Source organism: Phaenicophaeus curvirostris, chromosome 2, assembly GCF_032191515.1.
Source record: "Phaenicophaeus curvirostris isolate KB17595 chromosome 2, BPBGC_Pcur_1.0, whole genome shotgun sequence".
NCBI classification, from domain to species: Eukaryota; Metazoa; Chordata; class Aves; order Cuculiformes; family Cuculidae; genus Phaenicophaeus; species Phaenicophaeus curvirostris.
The window spans coordinates 41,130,799-41,154,137 of record NC_091393.1 but is presented as its reverse complement, the minus strand read 5'-3'; positions in this window follow the sequence as shown (position 1 = coordinate 41,154,137).

Sequence of the window (23,339 nt, the reverse complement as noted above, 5' to 3'; positions counted from 1 at the left end):
GAAACTGAGGTAGACCTGACAAACTCCTCACTGTTCAGGGAGTAAGGCCTTTTTCAAATTCCCGTACACACAAGGAGTGTGCTTCCAGTCTGTCAGAGGAACAGAGTTAAAGCCCATTGCTGACTAGGGACTCGTCTGCAGGAGGTGACATCACCAGTCTCGCAGTTCCTTCCCGGAATTCTTCCAAGTGGCCCTAAGCATCTCATTTGTACCTGAGAATGACTGCTGAAGGAGTAATGATCCCTCACCTAAGGCCATTCTGGCACTACCTAAACAGAGCTTGGGACAGCTGCTGGAAGGCTGGAAGGTCATTAACTAGAACCACAAATCCTTAATTATCAGCATTTATCCAGGTATTTAAGGTTGCCTTTCAAGTCTATTCTAGACAAATGCAAAAAATTATATGTGGTCTTCTGAAAGTTTAACTAGCAATCACATGCACTTTAACCCTTAACTGAGTGTCATTCATATATAATCTCTTTAATAACAATTTGTCCTAAAATCACCTACTGCTCCTGAACACAAGCAGATGTAGACTAAAATGTTGCTACAGCTACTAGATTATTAGACTATTTATTGCCAACTCTACCTCTTTATCACTCTACCAGATCTGGAAGTGATTTTGCAGACATAAACCAGTCCCATCGACTTGACATTTAGTACCACACAGAGGTATTAATGATGCTGAAAGTGCATTTGATTTTTAAAGAAGAAAAATCATATGTAGCTGTTATTTATTTATTGTACAAAAAATACAGAGACTTTTAAATATTATTGAGAAATGCAGAAGTAGGATCATGAATGCGCAGAAGTGTCAGTGATCCAGGGAGATCTCCTGGCAGATTCAGGGAGAAAAGAAACAGACGTAATTGTTAACAGGTTATTTTCTCTATGCAATCTGAATCCTCCCGAAATTTTGCCTATAGAACTTTTGAAATTTTTGTGAACCAGCTGTTGCTTTGGTGGAGCAATAGGAATCATTGTAAAAGTAATTGAGAAACTGTAATACTCAATGTGAATGTTGCAATCCTTCAACAGCAATGAGTTTAACAGGAAAGCTTTCAGTCCAGAAATTATGAGCTCCCCAGAATATACCGTGAGGCATAAATGTTTCTCAAACTACTTCTATTTGGTTCAAGGAGTTAACAAGTCTAGTTTCTTGCCGAGTCATCCAAACTAAGCCTTTTAGGTTTTAAATACTACATCAGAGACTCCATTCTATGCTCACAGAATTTATATTTTATATTATATTTCAGGGGAAAAAAAAGACTATTATTTCACACTGCAGATTCTAGGAAGGATCTGACTTGTCTGGAAGTCACATAATTATTTTCAGTGCATATATTCAGGGTGTATTTAAAGTAGATCTTAAAATGATGTCTGTACACTATAATACTTCTTGAGGTCCAAAGTCCATTTATAGATTTATAGAAATACTTATTCACAGAAGAATCATGACAATTCATTCATTGAAGCTAAGGGAAATCAAAGATCCCTGAGATTAGGAAAACAGTTTTTCAGATTATCACAAAGAAAGCTCTTCAAAGACAGGAATATTTTTAATTATAATTATCATATCCATAAAGATATTGTTGTGTTAGGCATGATGTACACGTAAGTGAATGTCAATGTCAGACATGAGGAATATGTCTACACTGTTAAACAAAAGAGACCATTGAACAAGGCTGAATACCATATCCCTTATCATACATGGATGGAGATGCACCAATTTTTTCAAGCACATAAGTGCTTCTACAGAACAAGGAAGAGGCATTGATATTCAGATACTGTTATAGACCCCAAAACCACCTGACCAGATAACCTGGCAGTAGAGAACTGATAAAAAGCTGACCTTCTAATAGAATGTGTTACATTCAATCTCATTTAGTGGCAAAACAAGCTAGATAGAGGCAGTTTTGAAGAGCACAACATGTAGGAGGGCAACGGCAGGGCTGGCTGACTGTGGTGGACATAATGAAGCTCATCTCTGGACAAAAAAAACTAATTCTGGGAAGCATGTATGAGCTTATGAGAAGAGCAGAGGAATCAAAAGAAGAAAATAGCAATAAAGAAGGCTTTCTTCTAAGGAAGAACAAACACTAAAAGACAAGAAATAATACCAGAACCCAGAGAGGGTACGGACCTGGAGAAGATCATGTCCAAGTGTTATACTTTGCACATATGGCAACTCTGCTCTGGGAGCAGTTATCCTTAATTGGTGTAGAGATATGCCACTTAACCTCATGGCTAAATATTTATTCTGTGGCACTCTGGTTTTAGCAAGATAGACAGATATATCATGTAAAAAGTTAGAAGTGCATAGCAAGTCCAGTGATTTTAATGATTGGCTCAAATGTTCACAAAGGTGCTAAGTCTTCACGTATTTTACAGTTCCCAGAGGAGCAGACAGTGATAACAGACTGATAGTAGTACTTAATATGTCTATTAAAAACAGTTTTCTCCAACCTCTGGAACTCTAATCATGGTCAATCACACTGAAAGTTACTTGGTCTCTTTGGGATGTGTTCCCCTCTAGGCCAGACTCCCTGATGTTGCAATTCAGTATAGACCAGTTTCAAAAGATTCTGAATAGCGAGGAAAGACAACAGGGAGAAAATGCAAAAGTAGAGAAGTGTCTACACTATCACGTTGAAACTTGAGTGTAGACATGGATGCTGAATGGTTGCAATGCATCCATAGAACAGCTACATCATACAATACTGCCTGGCCAACAGATCTACTTACCAGAGTGTGCTGTGAAAAAAAGGATATAACTCCTTTCTGTGACTGTGTATGAACATTATATTCAGCGAGTGAATTAATTTTTTAAGACTCTTCTGTCAGGCAGAGGAAACACTAGCAGACAAGTACAAGTTTATCGAGGTAAATATCTAAAGGAAAACTGTAAAACTGTACAGTGCCATCAAACAATACCAAATGCCTTAAAGTTAATTTTGTATATAGCTTAATTCTTCATCAGTCATCTGATGCACAAGAAAGTCTGGTGTTTGCTTTTTCTTTCCTTTTTCTTTTTCCTTTGTTGCACTTAAATCAGCTCTAATTTGTGCTAATACTTAGTTAATACCTACTGTAAATTGTGAAACGAGGAGTGCTTGCAAGGCAGCAGTTAAAACAGAGCTCCTTCTCTCTTGGGATGCCATTACTTCTGCAAACATTCTCACAGTATGTGGAAAATATGCCAAAGAAATATTGTTAAGTGTTAGGTTTACCCTCTGGTAACTTTCTCATGCATATTGCACGAACAGTAGCAGCCGCCAAGGGAAACAAGAGAGGTGCAAAAATATTTAAGTCACTTACAGAGCAGGAGTGAAATTTGACAGCAGTATTGTTGCATTATTCTGTGAAACAAGAGAAAACTAGAAGTGTTCTGTGTTTTTTCACTGCTCATGCTGTATTAGACATTTGGTGGGTAGCAGCTGTGCAATACCACTATAGTCTCATATTTGCTAGTACCACCTTTATTTTCTCATATGATAACTTCCTTAAGCTTTTCAGCATTTGATATAAATCTTCCAGGTTTCTTTTTCTCTACATTTAGAACAAACAAAGGCAAATCAGTCATTTGGAAAGAAGAGAGTGACATGTAGCAAATGTGAAAACCCATGGTAAAAAACCACCGAATAGTTATAAAAAATTTATTATAAATTCAAAAAAAAAAAGAAAACCTAAAAGTTATGGCTGCCAGCATACTCATAATGTTTTGATACTTCATTCATTTGCATATTGCATACCTCCCCACCCCTTTTGTGTAATTGTAGGACTGGGACCATCTTTAATGTATACAATTTTTTTTCTGTAGCATCTAACTGTTGCATAAGGGGATTGAAATTTTGTGTGGTCCTCTAGAACTGAAATAAACAAACGAACAAATAAATAATTTAAGCACATTCAAGATGGGAAATATCAACAGCTAGAATAGAACAAATTACTTCAGTTACGGACATTTAACGTCTAATTACTGTACAGCTTATTACATCTTAAGTACAGTGGTTCTACCAGACCCCATGAAAGCAGCTGGGTAGGTTGAGATGGCTGCAAAAAGTCTTGCTGAAATCATTAAGGAAACGCTAATAAAAGAAAAGTCTCACATCTTTGTAATTGAGGGTGTGTTTTGCCATCACAATCAGTAGTTATACAGCACCAAAGTCTTTTTTGTGACTCAAGCTCAGTGTCACAGATAAAATGTTTGTAACTTGGATGTTATTATGGAGAATACTGAAAAGAGATAATTGATCTGTTGTTAGTTTTTTCATAAAAGTTTTGCTGTGATTTTTTTTTTAATGATATTGATACAAAAGAAATTTTAATTTAACTATAAAAGCCGTAAAAGTGAAAACATCGAAAAGACTAACTTTTTTACTGTTTTCATATTTAAATAAGTGATAAAAAATAGGGAAAGAAGATTTTAATCAAAAGGAAATTGGATTAATTCTTACCAGTTCTTCCAATCATCTGTGTAGACACAAGCCAGACATGGTGGCACAGATTCCTGGATCTCCTTGGTCCATGCCCTGTTTTGTCTAAGTGCAGTGTTGTTAAACATTAAAACTACATAGTTGGCTAGCCTACGCTGCACCAAACTGTGTGGGCTATATCTATCAGTTGTGAAAAAGGACTGGTGTTAAGTTAACCAGTCCTGGCATACCAGAATTAAAAAACAACAGCCCCTAAGTTTTAATGTAATTTACATAAATAAAAAAATAATGACTCTATAGTTTTTATCAGGGGACACAACTTCAGTTTCTAGTCAATGTAGCTGAACTCTTTATGTTATATGTTTGTGTTACAAATCTTTTATCTTTCTTTATTAGAAAGTTTATTTAGATAATAAAAATACTAATTTTACATACAAATTCACCTTAAGAGAGAAAAAAGATTGATTGATTTGCTTATTTTGAAACAGATTTTTAGCCTCCGTTTAACAATTTTTCTATTAGTATTTCTCTCATTATCAAATATATACTCAAAAGATAGCAGATCTTCAGCTATTATAAAATGGAATTGCTGTATAGTCTTCAGTACAGCCACACTGATTTACAGCATCTTAGCATCTGCCTTATTGTTTCTATCACCATTTTTCTATTACTTGATGCTGCTTCAATTTTCTCAAAAGCCAGAGATATCTAAGGTATAACAGGCAGTTACTTATGTTATTGGTGGATAATAAAATAAAAATAAATGCTTCTAGTGGCTGCATTGGCACTTATGGGCATGCAGCAAAACAAATACAAGAGTGTTACTCTAATGAGATTGCAGTCTATGTTATATGTAGGCTAATAACATCCCCTATTCAAATTTCCCAGCGCTTCATATTCTCACATCCTTTGCTATTTCTGTAAAGTGTTTTGGCTGAAATGTTAGGAGGAAATGGTGACCCAGAGCTGAGGTGGATCAAGGGCAAACAGGACTTTGCTGAGCAAGCAAAAAAGCTGAAAGAGAATAATAGGGCTGGGAGCTAGTAAAAGACACAAAGAGTTGTTTGGCTAGCTTAGACAAATGGTTGAAAAAAATGGAGAAGCTTGTTGCTAGAACTTCAGTGATTTGGAACAGATAAATAGAAAATGGAGAGATCATAGGAAGTGGGACTGTATGAGACATACAGGAATGTAAAAGGATATGGAAATGGCCAGAGAGGAAGTGAGACTCCTAAAAGAGTTAAGCAGGGAACACGTACATGAACAGAGACAGATGAAAATCTCAGAGAGCAACTATGTCTGGGACCCAAGGAGAAGGGAGGCGGGCATGAAAAGAGCTGAGAAAGGAGCACTGGACATGGATGGGCCAGTGGCACTGGTATGACGTACCTGAAGAAAGCATGTTGAGATAATGCAGGCAAAGAAAATGAGTAAGTGGACAAAATAAGAAGAAAGAAAACAGAGTGATCGAGAAGGGCCAGATGACAGAGATTTAAGTTTGAGGAAATAAGCAGAGAGCAGAACAAAACCATTCAGAGCCCCAGGGGGAAACCAGAGCTCCCAGCTCTGTAGTCTGCTGGCATCTATATGCCCACTCTGCCCAGTGGCACCAGCAAGCACCCAGGAAGCACCAGCAAACAAAAATTTTCTACCCTCTTTAAACCAGCTGCCACAGCCTTCAAGCCCTCAACTTTTCTAATAACTTACCAGTCCCTTGACAAGAAATTAAGGTAGTTTTAAGCTGCTGTACTTCAGGAGTCTATTTGGTCTCTTGACTGCTGTGATGCTGAAAAGAAGTTGTGCATTTAAGCAGCTTGTGTTTCATAATTCAATTTCAGTGGAGAAGGATGGAGCTGCTAAAATCTTCATCAGAGGAGTAAAAACTCTTTAGAAATGTCAAAAGAAAAAAACTGGAAGAAAACTCAAATGACATTTTCTTCAGCATATAATGAGGAGCAGTAAATGGAAGACATCAGGTATTTTTCATGGTTGGCTGGTTCCACAGCATGTGATTTGCCTAATAGCTTGTACAGAAACTTAGGTAGTACTACTCCCCATTCTATAAATACACTTCACATGCATGTGATTTTTATCGGAGGATACTAAGGGAAGGTGAAAAATCAGAGGACTTTAAGATTCATCTGAGGCTGAAAAATCCACCTTACAAATTCTAAAAACACAGTTCCCAATTGGATCTAGAATAAAATAACAGAATAAGATTATGCAGAGATCTAGCTTTCATTCTCTGTCTTTTGCTGTACAATGTGAGTTACACATTCCTGCGTAGACTCTGACCTTCCAGCCTCTAAAAGTACATTAAAAAGTCTAAGAACCTGTGGCAGAAAGGCCATGAAAATCAATGTCAAACAAAATCATATGTGCTGTGGTACTTTCTCTGATACAGCACTGGCTTAGGCAATGCTTAGATATAGGAAACATGCAATAGAATAAAAGGAGTCACATTAATTTTCACAGTTTTTGACTGCTGCTAGTACACAGGCAAGAGGAATTATGACAACCCTGTTAGCACTTAAGAGCTCCTCACAGAGCTATAGGCAGTGCTCCCCCAAAAGCTGAGTTGACAGCCCAGAGGAAAACAAGTGAAACAGTACTTCCTCCAAGCTGGGTGTGGGTATATAAGTCACTTTACTGCTATAGGATTTACAGCAATTCTGAAATTGTTCTTGGGATGGCATAAGATAATATCTCTTTTTTTCATATTTGATAACATTTATAACGATATAATTATAAAAATTATTTGTCCTCCTTAGAAATTATGCCGCTACCTGGAACATTCTCTATGGTACAAATTGAGATTTAAGGTAGATTTGTAGATGGCAAGAATTTCAGAAATTAAATAAAGTGAATTTAAAGAGATCCCAATCCTGAGAAACTGGGACAGAAAAGTGAAAATCCTATAGACAACAGATGTACTCCAAGCAGAGTGTTGCACAGTTTGTTTTCAGTATTATGACAAAAAAAGTAAGACCACTGGCTTGCGACAGAAGGAACCAAATCAACCTAACTGTGGATTGATAGAAAAACTGTCACGTCTGTTCCTTTATGTGACCGTGGGTATCCAAAACACAATGAAACCGGCTTGCCAGCACTAGCAAGGGAAGTTGGCAAATTGTCCTGGGAGTACAGTCTTACGCTTTCCATTAAATATATATGGTTAACAAGTTGAAAATAAGCTTAGGAGGACATTAACAGCTGCAAGCACATTCTCCAGAGCATATTATAAAAACACAATTAAAAAATAAACTATTGGATAAATTGTAAATGGAGCAGCATTTTAGGACAGAGGAAGCAATTAGTCTGTGAGCACAATGTGGTTGAGAGCTCATGCTCATAGCCATGACTATGAAGCCAAGGAGAATCTCTCAAATCCAAAAAGAATTCTGTTTAAGAACAACAGAGAACAGTGTGTTTAACAGGTTATATAAAGTTTAAGAATGTGGGGGGAAAAAAACCAAACAAAAACCAACCAACTCATAAACCAGTAAATGATATATTACTCTGGCCTCTACTGAATAGCAGTACTGGGAAGCTATCAAGACACATTACATATGCTAAAACAGAGGCCAGAACAAGCAGGAAAATGTGTGCTGATGGTGCAGGAAAAGCCAGCCTAAAGTAAGTGTACTCATACATATATAGGATGTTTGGAAAACTGTTTTCTTGCATGAGTATTATTCAGTTTTCTACTAACAGTTTCTTCTGAAAGACAGACTATGCATGTCAAAAATTGTTTATTGTTAGGTGCAGTATAGCTTATGTAACTTTAACAATTTACAGATTTAGTGAACATTAATTTAAACAGTGTTCAGTAGCATTTATTTAGTTATTTTTTCAAAGGTAAATTTCCTAATTTTAATTAGTCTCAGAAACCTTGTTGTTGGATTGGTAAATTAAGGAGTAAAAAAGGTTATATGGTAAGATCCCAATTATACATATCATTTTTCATGGACAGAGGGCATGGCAGACAGTGAAATACAAGTCACTGCTTCTGACACTCATATAACACAACATGGAATAAGGAGGTCTTTGACATCAGGAATTCAGGAAAGAATTCATTGAATGCAGAAATGTAAGAAGTCAAACACAGCAACAAGAGTTAGCATAATATGGGGTGCTGGAATATGGATGGTTTTGGGTATCAAATACTGTGGCTGCAGGCAGTAACAGTTACCCAATAGCGTGCTTGGGCACTTGTAAGGTTGTTATCCCCCCCGGACACATCCTAAGGAGAAATGGACAACTGTACTTTCACCAGCAAGCAGAAGACAAAAGAAAAGTATGCTTAAACTTGTCTACCAAGGTTGTACACAGATAAAAGTCACACATAGTTAGGTCCCAAGACAGTATTATGTCAGAGTAAATGAACTTAAGTACCAGAGTCTTGAAAGTTAACTACTGCAATTCCAAGCACTGCAATTCCTAGGATCTAATTTTATAACAAGATCTGTGTTTTGATACAGAGAAAAGAACAGTAAGTATAGCACAAACACAGATATCACAGGAAAGCTAAGCATGGACAAGGAATTAAATCATAAAAGAGTTACAAGTCCCTGTCCAAAGTAGGATTAATCATATTACCTTCACATGCTAACTTTTACCTCAGAGTGGAGTGAGGCATGAGGCCCTGAGATGGAGTCAGAGAGTGATTCAAATTGCAGGAGGGAAATTTATACTTAATTCTCAGCCAGCTAATTAAAAAAAAAAAAAAAGAAAAAGAATAAAAGAATATTATAAATGTTTCAGCTTTGCTGTGTGCCCTTAAAGGAAACAGTGATGTTTGGACTTATGTAACACAAAGATTAATATATATAAAGAAGAAAAGGACTCCTTTTAAAGTCCTTTCTAATATTTTCCCTACAGCACTAACAGGAAGTGTACAGAAATATTGTTTTTTCACCTAATTCATGGAGTGTTTGAAGGATTAATTAGTTAATGTTTATACAGTGCTTTGAAGATCAGAAATACAGTATAAGCACTAAGTGCTATTTAAGAGGCTACAAGAAGCAGGAAAGGAAAAACCTCTATTTCATAAAAGGAAAGGGTTCAGTCCTTATTAGTTATTAAGTGTTCCTTTCATTTATTTTGCTCTTTAATTCAGGAAGACCGTCTTTATGCTCTTCTTTAAGTTGCTAAGGCTTACATTTCAACAGCTAGTAAAAGGCACTAGTAACAATGGCTCCTCAGACCATTAGACAACTGGGAAGAATGTCATAGCATTACTGCTAATCAGCTGCATCTTTTACTTCTTTGCAGTGAAAGAAAACATAGGGGAGAATATTCTGTAACATGTTTTGAGTGATATAATCCTACCATTGGTGTAACCATCCAAAAGTCTAAAATAATGATAAAGAATAAATACCAGAGACCAGAAGATGGTTTCAGTAGCATGTTCACTGTCAGATAGTCTTTAAGTCACAACTGCTTGTCCTCTGAAAGATAAAGCACAATTTGTTATCTTCTGAACAAGATGCTGTTCATCTTTATGGGCACACTAAGATCGAACCCCAGAGCTCCAGGTATGCAAGAGCTACAGCAAAGTTTTCTGATTGTCTGGAAGCCTGTTCAAAATCAGATAACATTTCCAGATGGAAAAGGAGAGCTTGTCCAGGAGATCTCAGAAATTAAAGCTCTTTCCAACTTGTTTTATGCAAAAGGTCAGATTAAATAGCTACTGTGGTCCAAGCTGGCCAGAGCTAAAGTACATACTAGCCCTCATGGTTCTACAAGAGCAGGAGCTCCTTCAGTCACCATCTCCTCTCGCAGCAGAAACTCAGATAAAGGATACAAAATTCCTGGGCTTTTGAAATGAAATGTTTCAAGAGATGTTCCTGCTTTCTAATCTGCTCACAGTGAGGCTTCACTTTTCATTCTGAACCTTTCACTCTTCTGACTCAAGTAACTATATTATTTTAATGTTATATGATAGGAAAAAAAAGGCAAAAAATGTTCATTAACAGCCACCAGCATTTTAGTATTCTGCCTCGCACTACATGCATTCCCAGGTGCATTTACTACTCATGAAATTGCAGACTAGAGTTCTGACATCTTTTGTGCTCAACCGTGCAGCACGTATACCCTAAGGAAAAACAAAGAACATGAGTTTAAAATGCCTTCAGGGTAGTGTTCACTACCTCTGTTGATATATCTCATTGCTCTCCTCGCCTCATCAGAGTACTTCAAGTTGAACTGCTTCCTCTGTAAGAAACGTGAAAATCATCAGCTTTATCTTAACAAAGTGAAGGTCCTTGGGAAAGAAAGATGAGCATATGGATTAGAATGACATTCCAAGGCTACTCGGCAGAGCTGACTTTTGGCCTGCCTTGAACATCCTGTATATTTGTTTTAGTGCATCAAGTGCAAAACTCCGACATCCCCAAAAAAATAAATTCCTGAAAAGAGAGATTTTTATCCAGCAACAGATCAGGTTACTGTCAGAAACTTGTTATTCTGAAGCTCCATCATAAGTTCTTCTTTCACTCTTTACTTCTAGTTGAACTGGATAACTTAAAAAAAAAAGAAAGAAAAAAGGGAATTGAGTTCCTGGGCAGAACCATCTGACTGGTCAAATCCTATCCCTTGCTATTGCAGGTGATTCGTGCCTTCCTCAAATATGAAATCCATTGACATCTTACACTAATGTACAGCTGAAAAATAAAACAGAATAAAGTCTATCCTACCCTTAGTCAAAAGCTGGGTGAGGCTACATAAGGCTGATCAGCACAAAACTCAAGGGATTTGAAAGAATCTGAGTAGATTTCCCTGCGTATGTGCAATCCCTCACTGCACTACTGATGAGTTAACATATAGATAAACTATGTCAGGTGAAATTGCTTAATTAGAGCTTTAATTGGTTTTCAAACATTCAGAAGGAAAAAAAACCAAACATTAAGAAGAATCTCATATTTTAATTAAGGATTCATTTTTGATAAGCAGGTAATTCTGTCAGTCACCAACAGATACCTGGAGGGTGGCATATTTATGAATCACAGAATCACAGAATCACAGAATAACCAGGTTGGAAGAGACCCACCGGATCATCGAGTCCAACCGTTCCTATCAAACATTAAACCATATCCCTCAGCACCTCGTCCACCCGTGCCTTAAACACCTCCAGGGAAGGGGATTCAACCACCTCCCTGGGCAGCCTGTTCCAGTGCCCAATGACCCTTTCTGTAAAGAATTTTTTCCTAACATATTTTTGCATTGCTGTAGACCACAATCAGGTTGGATTTGTGACATATATCAAGGCTCATTTCTGACAGATGCTAAATCACATGAGTAATCCCATAGGGTTACGTGAGTAAATATTTGAGATATGGAGACCTATTTAGGCTTCATTGCTATTATGTGAAGCTCCACTGTGAGTATGACCCCTCCAAAATGGCTCAGTCCCCATGTGTGAGCTAATCACTAGTGTTCTGTATAGACTAGGAGACCACGGTTCCTCTCTGATGAAGTGAATCTCAGAGTGTTCATGGAAAGTAAAACAAAATTTCCAGGTAATCTCTGTGTACAGTATACCTGTAACCCTGCTACGTACTGCTTTCTTCTGAAAAGTGAGAGATACAAAGAGTAACAGCATGTGAGCTGGCCTGGCTATCTCACTGTTGCATTTCATATGGATCCTGGTGTGGTACTTGCTCTCAGTTTACCTTGCAGTTTGGATCACTTCGAAGGAAAACACAGAAGAAAGCTCCGTTTGATGTCTTAATTCAGGGCTAGGGACACAGCTGTGAAGAATACAAAAAGCTAATTTGTTTTTTCCTATATACATAGTAGTACCCTCCCATTAAAACAAACAAACAAACAAAACAAGAAATAAACAACAAACTTGAGACATCTCCTATATTTAAAAATCTATTGGACATGCAACATTTTCTGGCTTACAAGTATTTAAATGGTCCTTCAGGCAACTAACACCTCTTTGGGACCCAGCTTCCTTCCTCTGTTTCTGCTGGGGAGGGCCCAGAAGAATTTTAGGGAATGCATTGTAGCAGTCCTGCAAATTCTGGCTCTGCCCTAGGACTTCCCACCTACGAAAAGTCAGTTTGTTTCACTCACTGCAAAAGTATTCACCAGAATTAGCCAAAACAGCTTGGTAGGAGTTAGTCAAAGTTATTATATTGTGAAACATAACACAACTCTATGTATTAATTCATAGAATCACAAAATCATAGAATAGTTACGGTTGGAAGGGACCTTAAAGATCTTCTAGTTCCAACCCCCCCCGCCATGGGCAGGGACATCCCACTAGATCAGGCTGCCCAAGGCCCCATCCAACCTTGCTTTGAACACCTTCAGGAATGGGACATCCACAACCTCCCTGGGCAACCTGTGCCAGTGCCTCACCACTCTTACAGTGAAGAAATTCTCACTTATTTCAGGCCTAAATCTCCCCCTCTTCATTTTATACCTATTCCCCCTCATCCTATCACTACAAGCCTCTGTGAACAGTCCCTCCCCAGCTTTCTTATAGCCCCTTCAGGTACTGGAAGCCACTATATGATCTCCTCAGAGCCTTCTCTTCTCCAGGCTGAACAAGTCCAACTCTTTCAGCCTGTCCTCATATAGGAGGTGCTCCAGCCCTCTGATCATCTTTGTAGCCCTTTTCTGGACTCGCTCCAACAGCCCCGTATCCTTCTTATGGTGAAGATTCCAGAACTGGACACACTACTCCAGATGAGGTCTTACAAGAGAGGAATAGAAGGGCAGAATCACCTTCCTCAACCTGCTGGCCACACTTCTTTTGATGCAGCCCAGGATACAGTTGGCCTTTTGGGCTGTGAGCACACATTGCAGGCTCATGTTGAGCTTCCCATTGACTAGCACCCCCAAGTCCTTCCCTGCAGGGCAGCTCTCAATCATGTCATGCCCCATCATGTACTGAAATCGGGGATTGCCCCGACCCAGCTGTAGGAGCTTGCACTTGTCCTTGTTGAACCTCATGAGGTTCATATGAAAGTCTAGTTTTATATTACTTAAGTTTTCCCTTTTATTCTTTAAAGTATAGCATTAATGAAATGATTATTAAGGAGTTATTCTACTCTTTCCTCTCTCTCATGGTTGAATTGAACCTGGTTTTGTTACTTGTTAAAATATCTAAAAATCATTAAAATAATCAGGTCCTTATTAACAAACACCTGTAATTTCAAAACTCAAAGAGCTTGAAAAATTAGGATGTAGTGAAATGCCTTTTAGGTAAATGTTCTTCCCAAACCACAGGCCACCATACAGCCCCTTGCGTATGCCATTGTCCTAAAACTTTGCCAGACTTTTTCCCTCCCTGTAAAGGTGTTTTTCTTTCATCTGAGCGAAGAAGCTGCACCCATGCTGTTAAAGTGATGCCTAATAACTGGCAAGACAGCATTGAGCACAACTGGATCAGGATAACTTTAGAACTTGAGCTTCATGCTTGTAGATGTAATGAGGCAATCACAGAGATTAGACCTAAGAGGTTTTGTGGACCCGCACAGACTCCAGTGCTGTCTGTACATGTCTCATGGTCAGAATTGAAGCTTCTTCATATACTGTGTTGCCTATACGATGGTTGTTCTGTAAGAAAGCTGGCATCCTGCATTGCTCCTAAATATGGGTTGTCAGTTTGCAAATAAAAGCCCGAAGAAACACTGTTTAGAAACAGCTGCTTATTTTAGGTTTACATAGCTCTACTAAAACATTTACTCTTTTGAAATAGAACCAAGCATCTCAATTTCACTGCTATCCCTAAGCACTGAAAATACGAATGTGGCTTTGAATTCTTAATTTTAGCTTAGATATATCTATTTTTAGGCCCCAAATACTTGATATCCAGCAATGTTATTCCGGTAAGGCAGTTTCTGGTGATAGGGCTCATGCCCTACTGGTTTTTAGGCCAGCATTGAAGGTCACTCAGCAAAAGAGTTCTAGTTCAGAAGTTCTTCTCTACTTCTGTTCAAAATATAAAGTGTATCATGCGGTTTTGTTATTTCTAAGATTAACTAGAACAGAATAAGCAAGCTATTTCTTCCCTTTCAATATTTCATAGAGTATTCTGATCTCTGTCTTAAAGTATATTAATATCTATGCTAGATGTCATTATTTTTCTTCTCTTTGCCATGTTCTCAATAAGCAAAGGTATAGATGAATTCACTCAGCGAAGAAAAATATGCTCAGTATTTTTTTTTCAATTACATCATCAGTTTTCCACATATATAAAATTGTATCTCGGTGTTGAATGTAATACACGAACAAGGTTGATTTCCATTTCACTCACATAGTCAGTTTATTGTCTATAAATGGAAAATGTTTCAATTCTGTAATGGATTTCTTTGCATTTATAAGACCTGTATCGTGCCTATTCTATAGACAGTAATGAGAAGCCTTATAAAATGCATACAATCAGTAAACAACAAGGAAAAATATTTCCTGACTCATTCGCCCTGTCAGAATAAATGTCAGTTGCTTTTTTTTGAGGACAGTTCACTATGCCTCAAATCCCTAGGCCAAGCTGACTATAGGTCAGTGTGCCCTAGAGGCTCTCTTGGCCAGGTGAGGAAATGAGCTCCAAGAATCAATGTAGAACGTAGCTGATGTAGACGGGGCCATCTTACATTGAATAAGCCTAATGCAATTGCAGTAGAGTTGGATGCACAGCAGGAAACTCTCGCAGCACCCAGAACATGAAAATATTTATAAATGACATTTAAAATCTTACCAAATTTACCATACTGTGAAGTGACATAATCCTCCACTCATTTTAATATTCCACCATGACACTCCAATAGCTGAATTTGTTCCAAATGTGGCTGACAGCCTGTTCCTTAAGCACTGAGAATATTATTATACATGCTGAATTGCCTGTGTTGTACACTCCTGAGTTTAGTAAACCCCAGTTAACATCGGCAATCTGCTAAAAGCAGTTTTTACCACAGCTTGTATTAAGATTTTCTTTAAAACTTTTGCTTGCTTGGTATCAGACTGCTAATCTCCAAGTGTATATAATGTATTGTCTTGCATTTTAAACTTTGGTATCTAAGCCCATGATTCCGTATGATGTTGGAAAAGGAAGTTTTATGTAAGTTAAAAACATATGCATGTTTTATAACAACAATAACTTCTTATGAAAAAGTGATATATTTTTATTATATAGAGGACACTGCTGGTTCATAAGGGACTCGCAAGGCTCAGTGATTCAGTGCCTGCTATGTATTTAAAAGGTTTTGTTGAGTACTTCAATGTGTTTGCCTAAAAAGTAAAAATTGCTGTAAAAATGTAAGTTGTGGTAGTGGTGTTATTGCAAGATGGTTTTGCCAGCCACAATGAATGATTTCTAAATGCCACAGTGTGATTAAGCTGTAAGGCACAACAGGTTATATTACAGTGTGAGGCTCTAGGTGTGCTGAAATTACCTTTCAACAGCTCACCCAGGAGTATCTCTGGGAGATTATAACATGACAACTTTACTGGTTTGGTTTTTTTTTTTTAAAAAAAGAGAATAAATGAAGTCATTAAAAGGCATTTTTTTTCCCCAGATAAGTGAAGTGCTTTCCATCACCCAGTGTGCAGTCATTAGGTGTAATGTGCTTTTCTGCAGAAATATTTCAAAACGATCCAGGGTTCCCTTCCTTGCTGTTGTGGCAACAGGAAGAATTGTACAAGAAACTTGGTTCTCTCTGAATGAAAGATGTATGCACTATTAGCCAACATACCCAATTTTCAGATTCTACAAAACTGCACTACCGTCAGGCTCACTATGTTTTCTAAACATTTCTTTGCTCCGAGGCTCTTGTTATTTCTCTCTGTAAGTTTTTCTTTCTCATTTCTTTCTTCCAAGAAGAAATAATACCAGAGATATCACTGACTGTCCTATAGCACATCTGATTCCTCAGGAGTTGTTTTCAGTGGAGAGACTTTTGAAAACCTATACCATAAGGACACCGAGAGTTAATCATCATCAGTATTTTTTTTAATTAAACAATATGACACACCAATCTTCCTCTTATTTTGGGGAATACAAGGAGGAAAGCATAAACTGTATTTCTATACACCTGTGTGTCGGTTGCATATAAAACCCCCATGCTGCAGTGATTCCAGCAATCCATAAGGACTTTGCAGAACACAGATGACAGCTCAAAGGCACAACTAGAAAACGTGGCTAAAAGCAGGTAAGGTCTGTCCATGTAGCCCAGCTCTTTTCTGATCAAGACGTGCTTCTGTAAGCCCAACTTTACAGCACAGGACATCAACATTTGGTTCAGATCTCACTAATAAACCTCAGGAACAACAAAGCTTTTCCTCTCTTCCCTGTGCTTTGGCACTGGAGTGTTGCTGGCTCTGAGATGAGTTGAGATCTGAGTTCTTGTGGATCAGCAAGCAGCCCAGGTAGTGGTCAAGCTTCTGGCACCAGTTTTGGAGCCTCCATGGAGGAATACTTAACCTTCAGCAGCCTTGCATTAAACGTTTGTCCTTTCTGCAGCTCTTCCATCAAACATTTACCTTCTCTGTCGCACCCTGTGCCCTGGACATATGACAGGAGATTTGTCTCATGAGAAAAATTTAAAAATAAGCTCAGGGAATGATAGTTAAAAGTAAAGGCAAGATTCAGGGCAGCACACAAGGGCAGGAAGAGCTTAAGTACAGAGGCAGAAGGTTCGCAGTCTTTCATTAAACCTGCTTAAAATGTTGAAGTACATCAGACCCCTCCAGTTCTGCACACATGAGATAATCCACAGTTCAGCTGTAGTTTCCCAAATGCTGCTTTTTGATCATGTCCCATTTTTCATTGTACCTTCACATCAACTTCTAAGTAGGCTGCAAGCTCTTAAATAACAGATTAGAGTAATGTGTGTGTCTGTAGTTTTTCTAACACCAAGAAGTTCTTTGGGGGCTGCTATCCCATATAACGAATACTCATTGCAGAGGGAAGAGTGCAGCATATCCCCTGCAGGCTCTTGGAAAGAATTTCTAACTGGTTCTATTAAACAGTGATTTCTTCAACCTGTCTGCAGGGTTGAAGAGACTTAGGGTTAGTTCTCAACACTATTTACACCTTTTAAAATCAGATGTATACAATTAAAGTAGGAAAAATGAAAGAACAGAAACAATGCTTGCAACAGAACTGTTTGTTTAAGTAAATCTGAGGAGCATTGTTATTTACCTTTCATGTTTTGTGCTATAGGTAAATCCATAGTGTTAAAACCTACCACCATCTTTTCAGAGTACAAATGGCAAGAACTTCTGCTTCTGTTGGTGTCAGAACAGATCATACTTGTGGTGGAGTGTTTTGTCAATGCCTCATTGGTGATAACATAAACTCTATATCCATCTGACTCCAAACAACAACTTTTATTTCTACTCACCGCAGAGGGCAGTTGCTGCAAGCATTTGAGAACTTCATCCTACAATAATTTAAGGTGTTTAGCTATTTACAAAATCTCTAAACCGTGTCCTATAATACCTTCCATTTCACTTAGGATAAAAAATCCAATTTAAATAAAATTCAAACACTGCTCTGATATGAAGGAACAGCATATTCCAGAAACAAACATAGTGTGTGGAAATAAACTTGAATATTTCTTTTTGACTTATTGAGGCTCAAATGCTGTTGCTAGAAAATAAATTTAAGATTGATTTACACCATGTAGTGTATTCCAAACTTGATTTTGGAAATATACGATTTACAGACATTCAAGTATATCACCTTGGACAGTGGGCTTTGAATATTTTGAAGAATGGTACTTTTTCACATTTTATTTTGGCAACTGAATCTGATAGAATTATTTGTTTTGATGGAAAATGTTGTAAAGAAATTTCTCCATTGGAAAGAAAAGAGTTGCCATATATTTCATGGCACATATTCAGCTCCTAAGTGGAAGCATTTAATAGAGCATATCTCTCCCTCCCTCAAATGTTACAGAATTAGCAAATTCGGTTAGGTGTACTAGATAAGTGAAAGTGTGTTGTAGCTGTCCCAGACTCAGAGAACAGAGAGCTAGAAATAACATATACTTTTTTTTTTTTAGCTGTCCTCTGCCAACACAGACCTCTTCGATTTGCTATGTTCTCAAGCATTTTAGAAGACTAATTTTAAAATGATTCACTGCTGGAGTTTCTACTGCTCCCCTCTAGAGACTGTATCTGATAGATGTCACCGTTACGAAGTACATCAGCAGTCAGGCTAAAATAGTTTTCATCCAGTCTCATCTCAATATTACTTCATGGGCTATGTTACAGAAATCCTGACACTCCTTGGCTGCAGCTTTGCTCTTACTTGCATTATTATAGTCTCTTCAAACTCATGTCAGGACTGAAATCTCCTTGAACCATGTTTTTAGTTTAAATTCTTTATAAATTATTGTTTCCAGCTTGCCACTTTGCAGTCTCTTCAGACAAGTGACTTGGCAAATAAGAAGTACTGAGGTGACAGATATAATATTTAAAAAAAAAAAGCGTAAGAAAATGTTCTCATAAACAGACAAGTGCATTGACATTTAACCTACCTTTCCCTCCTTTTTATGTTTTTTTCTTATCAGCCTCATTGGGTGGTTAGTTGTAAATTAACCATAAAAAGAATTTTCAGGCATGGTTAGGGCTTTAAACAATAGCCCCTCAGCTGCTTTTTATTTTTTCCCCAAACATTTTTGTCCTGTACAGAACTACACAAACATGTTCATGATATGTCACACACTGCTAGTTAGAAATGATAGAAGAACGTAAATTACCTACTTGATTCCAATGAAGAAGCATCCTATTTCAGTAAAAATCTTGGCTGAGTTTATAATGCTTGTCATGAAAACTAAGGTAGTATAATGTACACAGGATATGATAAAAAACAAGATTAAAAGTACAGGATGCTGTTCAAAATTACTGATGCCTCCTCAATTACGATCTAGGGCACAAGATCTTACTGAAGGAAGCCAAAGAATGAAGGAGAGAGAAGAAATTATATGCTCAAGACAGTAAAAGACTGTAAAAAGGGCAAACAAGAACAGGGTAGTTAATCTTGCAAGAAAATAGATTAAAAAAAAACCACAAGAAAGGAATGAAAAATGTTATGGTGGTGTAATGGTTTCCATCCAGACTATGTTGAGGATAAAGGGTCATAAAAGGTAAAGAACTGGTCCTACAGCAGTCAGAAATACACTACAATTGTAATTAATAAACTCTTGTTCACCTTTAGCCACACATCCTTGACCTTCAAGATCAAGTATTTTCTGTCAAGATCTCAATAAGAGCACCAAAATATAAGATATATAACTTCGCCAGTGTTACCATGGATGCGTGCTTTACTCTTTCAGTAAAAAATAATGGATCAGGTGAAAAATATTCTGAGTACAGGTTTCAGTCCATGAAGGTGGCTTAGAATCACCTGTCCTCCATCTTCTTTCATTATTCACTACTTCTTTTTTTTTAATGAAAATGTTTAATAAATACTAGGAAAGCCAGCTAAAATAGTTGATTCTAATTCACTAGATGCAAAATGCTTTCAGCTGGTTCTTCCAGGATAACAGGAGAAGAAAATCATCAGCTTGTTTTTTCTAATTAACCAGCAGATCATTCACAACATCTAGCATAAGGGTCAATAAAATTGCCACCTGCCTGGGAAAAGCTGTCCCAGTGACCCGGCTGCTAGCACTCCAGGTCAGAATGGTGATGGCTTCTAAAACTCTCTTACCGTGGCTCTTCAACCTCACATCAATTTATATTAAAGACTCATTGCACAGCTATTCCACCTCCCTAGTAAGTCCCAGGGACTCTCTGGCCTCATTAATATTTTAAATATTTTATTCAAAATCAAATAGTTCAAATAAGTGAGATCAAGGAAGACCTGTCCATATGACCTCAGGAATACATTGCTGAGGACCTCTCCCAGGTGCATGGGATTTTTTTACACTCCTTGCACACAATCAGCCATGCGTAAACCTGAGCCAGTGTCTCTTTCACAGACATCCTAGCTACCGGTTTATGGAGTCACTGATATTAATTCCAGCCAGTTTTGCATGAGGGTGTCAGGGCTTTATACACAGTGGAATAAGACAAGGGGAGACTGAGGGCATTTTAATCAGACCATCCCTCCCATGAGGGGAAGAAAGCAAATTAGAGGGTATATAATCGAATCTGGGAGTATATAAGAGTTTGGGCTCCTACAACCAGCAACCATCAGCACTGTGGATTTGCTTTCAAGATAAAAATATAAACACACAAACAAAAAAAAACCCAACAAAACAACAGATACTCTCTCTTCCCAGCTACTAGTTTCTGCCTTAGGTTTCATCTCTATGCCCATCTCTAGGGGTAAGAGTTAAGGCTTCACTGCCAGTTCTTGGTGACATCGCCATTCCCAAAGTGCCCCGCTCTGCTGCCTGCATCAGCTCCTGCCTCTGCATCCTTGTCTGATTGCAACTGAACTGAGACCCGAGCACCATTTAGTACAAGCCACAATCACACTTCAGACAGCTGCTGTCACCCTAGAGAAAATAGCGCTTGATCCAAACCCGACTGAATTCAATGCAAAGACAGTTTTGTCATTTGTATCCAAATAAGAAAATGTTTACAACAAAAAAATTTTTTTTGAGTTTTCTCTTTCCAAAGCTAAATAACTAAAATGTAAATCTTAAACACTTCAGAGTGAAAAATATTGGTTTTGACATATTATACTGAAGCAATTCAAGCAGAAACCATTTCTAACTGACAAGTTTCGCCTGTGCTCAAGTGTTTCTTGCATTTTAAAGTTGCAGGAACAATTCAGTCATCATCATGCTTATAGCAAACAATATATGTGGATTTATATACTTCTCCAAAATGCACTAATTTTAATAGTGTTTGTACTGCAGCTGGTTTAACTCCAAGTTGTGACAGGAAAAAAATACATAAGCATGTTTAAAAATTAAATCCTTTGGCAAACAGTGAAGTTAGATCTACTTGGCAGTATGCTCCACTGAAGCATTTTTACACCAGCGCAGCAGAGTTTATAGGAAAGGATAGTCTGTCTATTTTTTAAAACATTTTGGTCTTGAAAGATGAAACTGCCTTTCATTCGAATCTGGCATGAGGAAGCAGAAAAGTGAAACTAAACACCACCCTATTCCTCCAGTTTTACATTCACACCAGAACTGTGGATATTTTTGTTCCTAATGTGCCTAAAGCTCTAGAGGTGTTGTCAGTGCCCAAATACTCCTTTTTGTCACGTTAGATAAACTCCTGCAGCAATTACAGTGACAGTTTCCAAGTAAGAGAGAGAATATTCTTTTCTCAAGCACTTGCCTATGCACACACAACTTTCACTACTAAACTACTTCCTCTTCTGTATCTCAAATGCCTAATAGCATAACAGCGTGCTGCAAATCAAGTTAGTTCATTACCCTATTTTAATTTCCATTCTTTACTGAATTTAGTTCAGCCTTAATAATTTCAGTTAGCATGATTGATATACAGAAGATTTTTATTTACGGTATACGGGAGATATAAGTTTGAGATAAATTGTCAGTAACTACTGCTTAGGCTGTGCCTTGGAAGCAGTTACTGTTCCTATCCACTTTAGACTGCCTAAGACTACAGAAGGGTTGCTAACTTTAGTTCAGCCTCAGCCTGACCTGTTAGATGAAAGGATTCGACACATTCCATTACTCCTCAAAGTTTTCTGAGTTTGATTGGTATAATATTTTGGAGGTGTAGAGCAAAAACATGTAGCCTGAGACTGCTGAATTCATTGCATAGCACAAAGATGAGCATTGTACAGTTTGGAATATACAGACTATTGGTTTCTTTTGACTCAGACTGAAAGGTAATGTATTTTAATAACAAAAGTATAGCCTGGATAATATTAAAATAAACTGCTATCTTCTATTACAGATCCAGCCAAAATATGTTTCAACAGAGAGCACCGATTAAAATGTGCATCTCAGGGCTACTTAAACTTTAGAAATTGTGTCACATGTGTTTTGCTGACATAAGATTACTTGCTAATGTCAGTCATAAAGAGTGATGTCATACTCAAAATGGCTTAAGTGAAAAATTGTTCTCCTTCAGTTTCTAGAGAAGCTTTTTGTAGGCACGCCACACAGCAAAATCACAGGCTGGATTCAACTGCCAGAGCTTTTGCTCCTAAAATCGTATTTATTAGCCCACATATAAAACACGCATTAAAAGGAGCTAAAAGAGCATGGTGAGGCATGAATTTCAAGTACACTCTGGCATCAAAGGTCAGAAGCAGATTTCATATTTGAGTAGCAATTATAAATAGCCATTAGAGGTGAAATAGGATTGAAATACTGGATTATGTTGTGTTTCCTGTTGATTTTGAAAGGTTAACATTCTGAAGGAAAGAAGAAAACCCCTATTTCTCTTCAAAAAATTAAATGTTTTTGAAAAGGGGTAGAAATAGGGTGCTAGAGCACTTTTTTTTTGTTCCGGGAAAGATTTTCACAAACTCTAAGATTTTAAGGCCAGGACAGTCCAAGGACATCTTCCTATTCTTGTACTATTTCTTTTATTCTTCCACATCAGATCTCTCAGTACAGACTTCACACTCCAAAGATATACACTGCCTAGGCTGAGCAGTAGATGGCTGCTGATATGCACCCTTTGGCCCTGTTCTCCTTATCATCTACAGCATGTTGAGGACATGCAAGATTTCTGTGTCCTGAAAATCTTCTTTCAGAGTCACCAGATCCAAGGCATCAAGGAGAAGGCCTTCCAGGACCACAGAATTCCAACTGCATATGTTGTTCTTCCAGCATGTGATTTTACAGAATTTCCAAAACGCAATTGTTTATTCACTGATTTTTAACTCCATCCCTAGGTCCCACTTGATTGGTTAACTCTTATGGCTCCCTTCCCTTGGATTTCACTCTTACTTCTCTTTCTGTTCTTTGGTTTCAATATATTATCCACAATTTCCTTTTT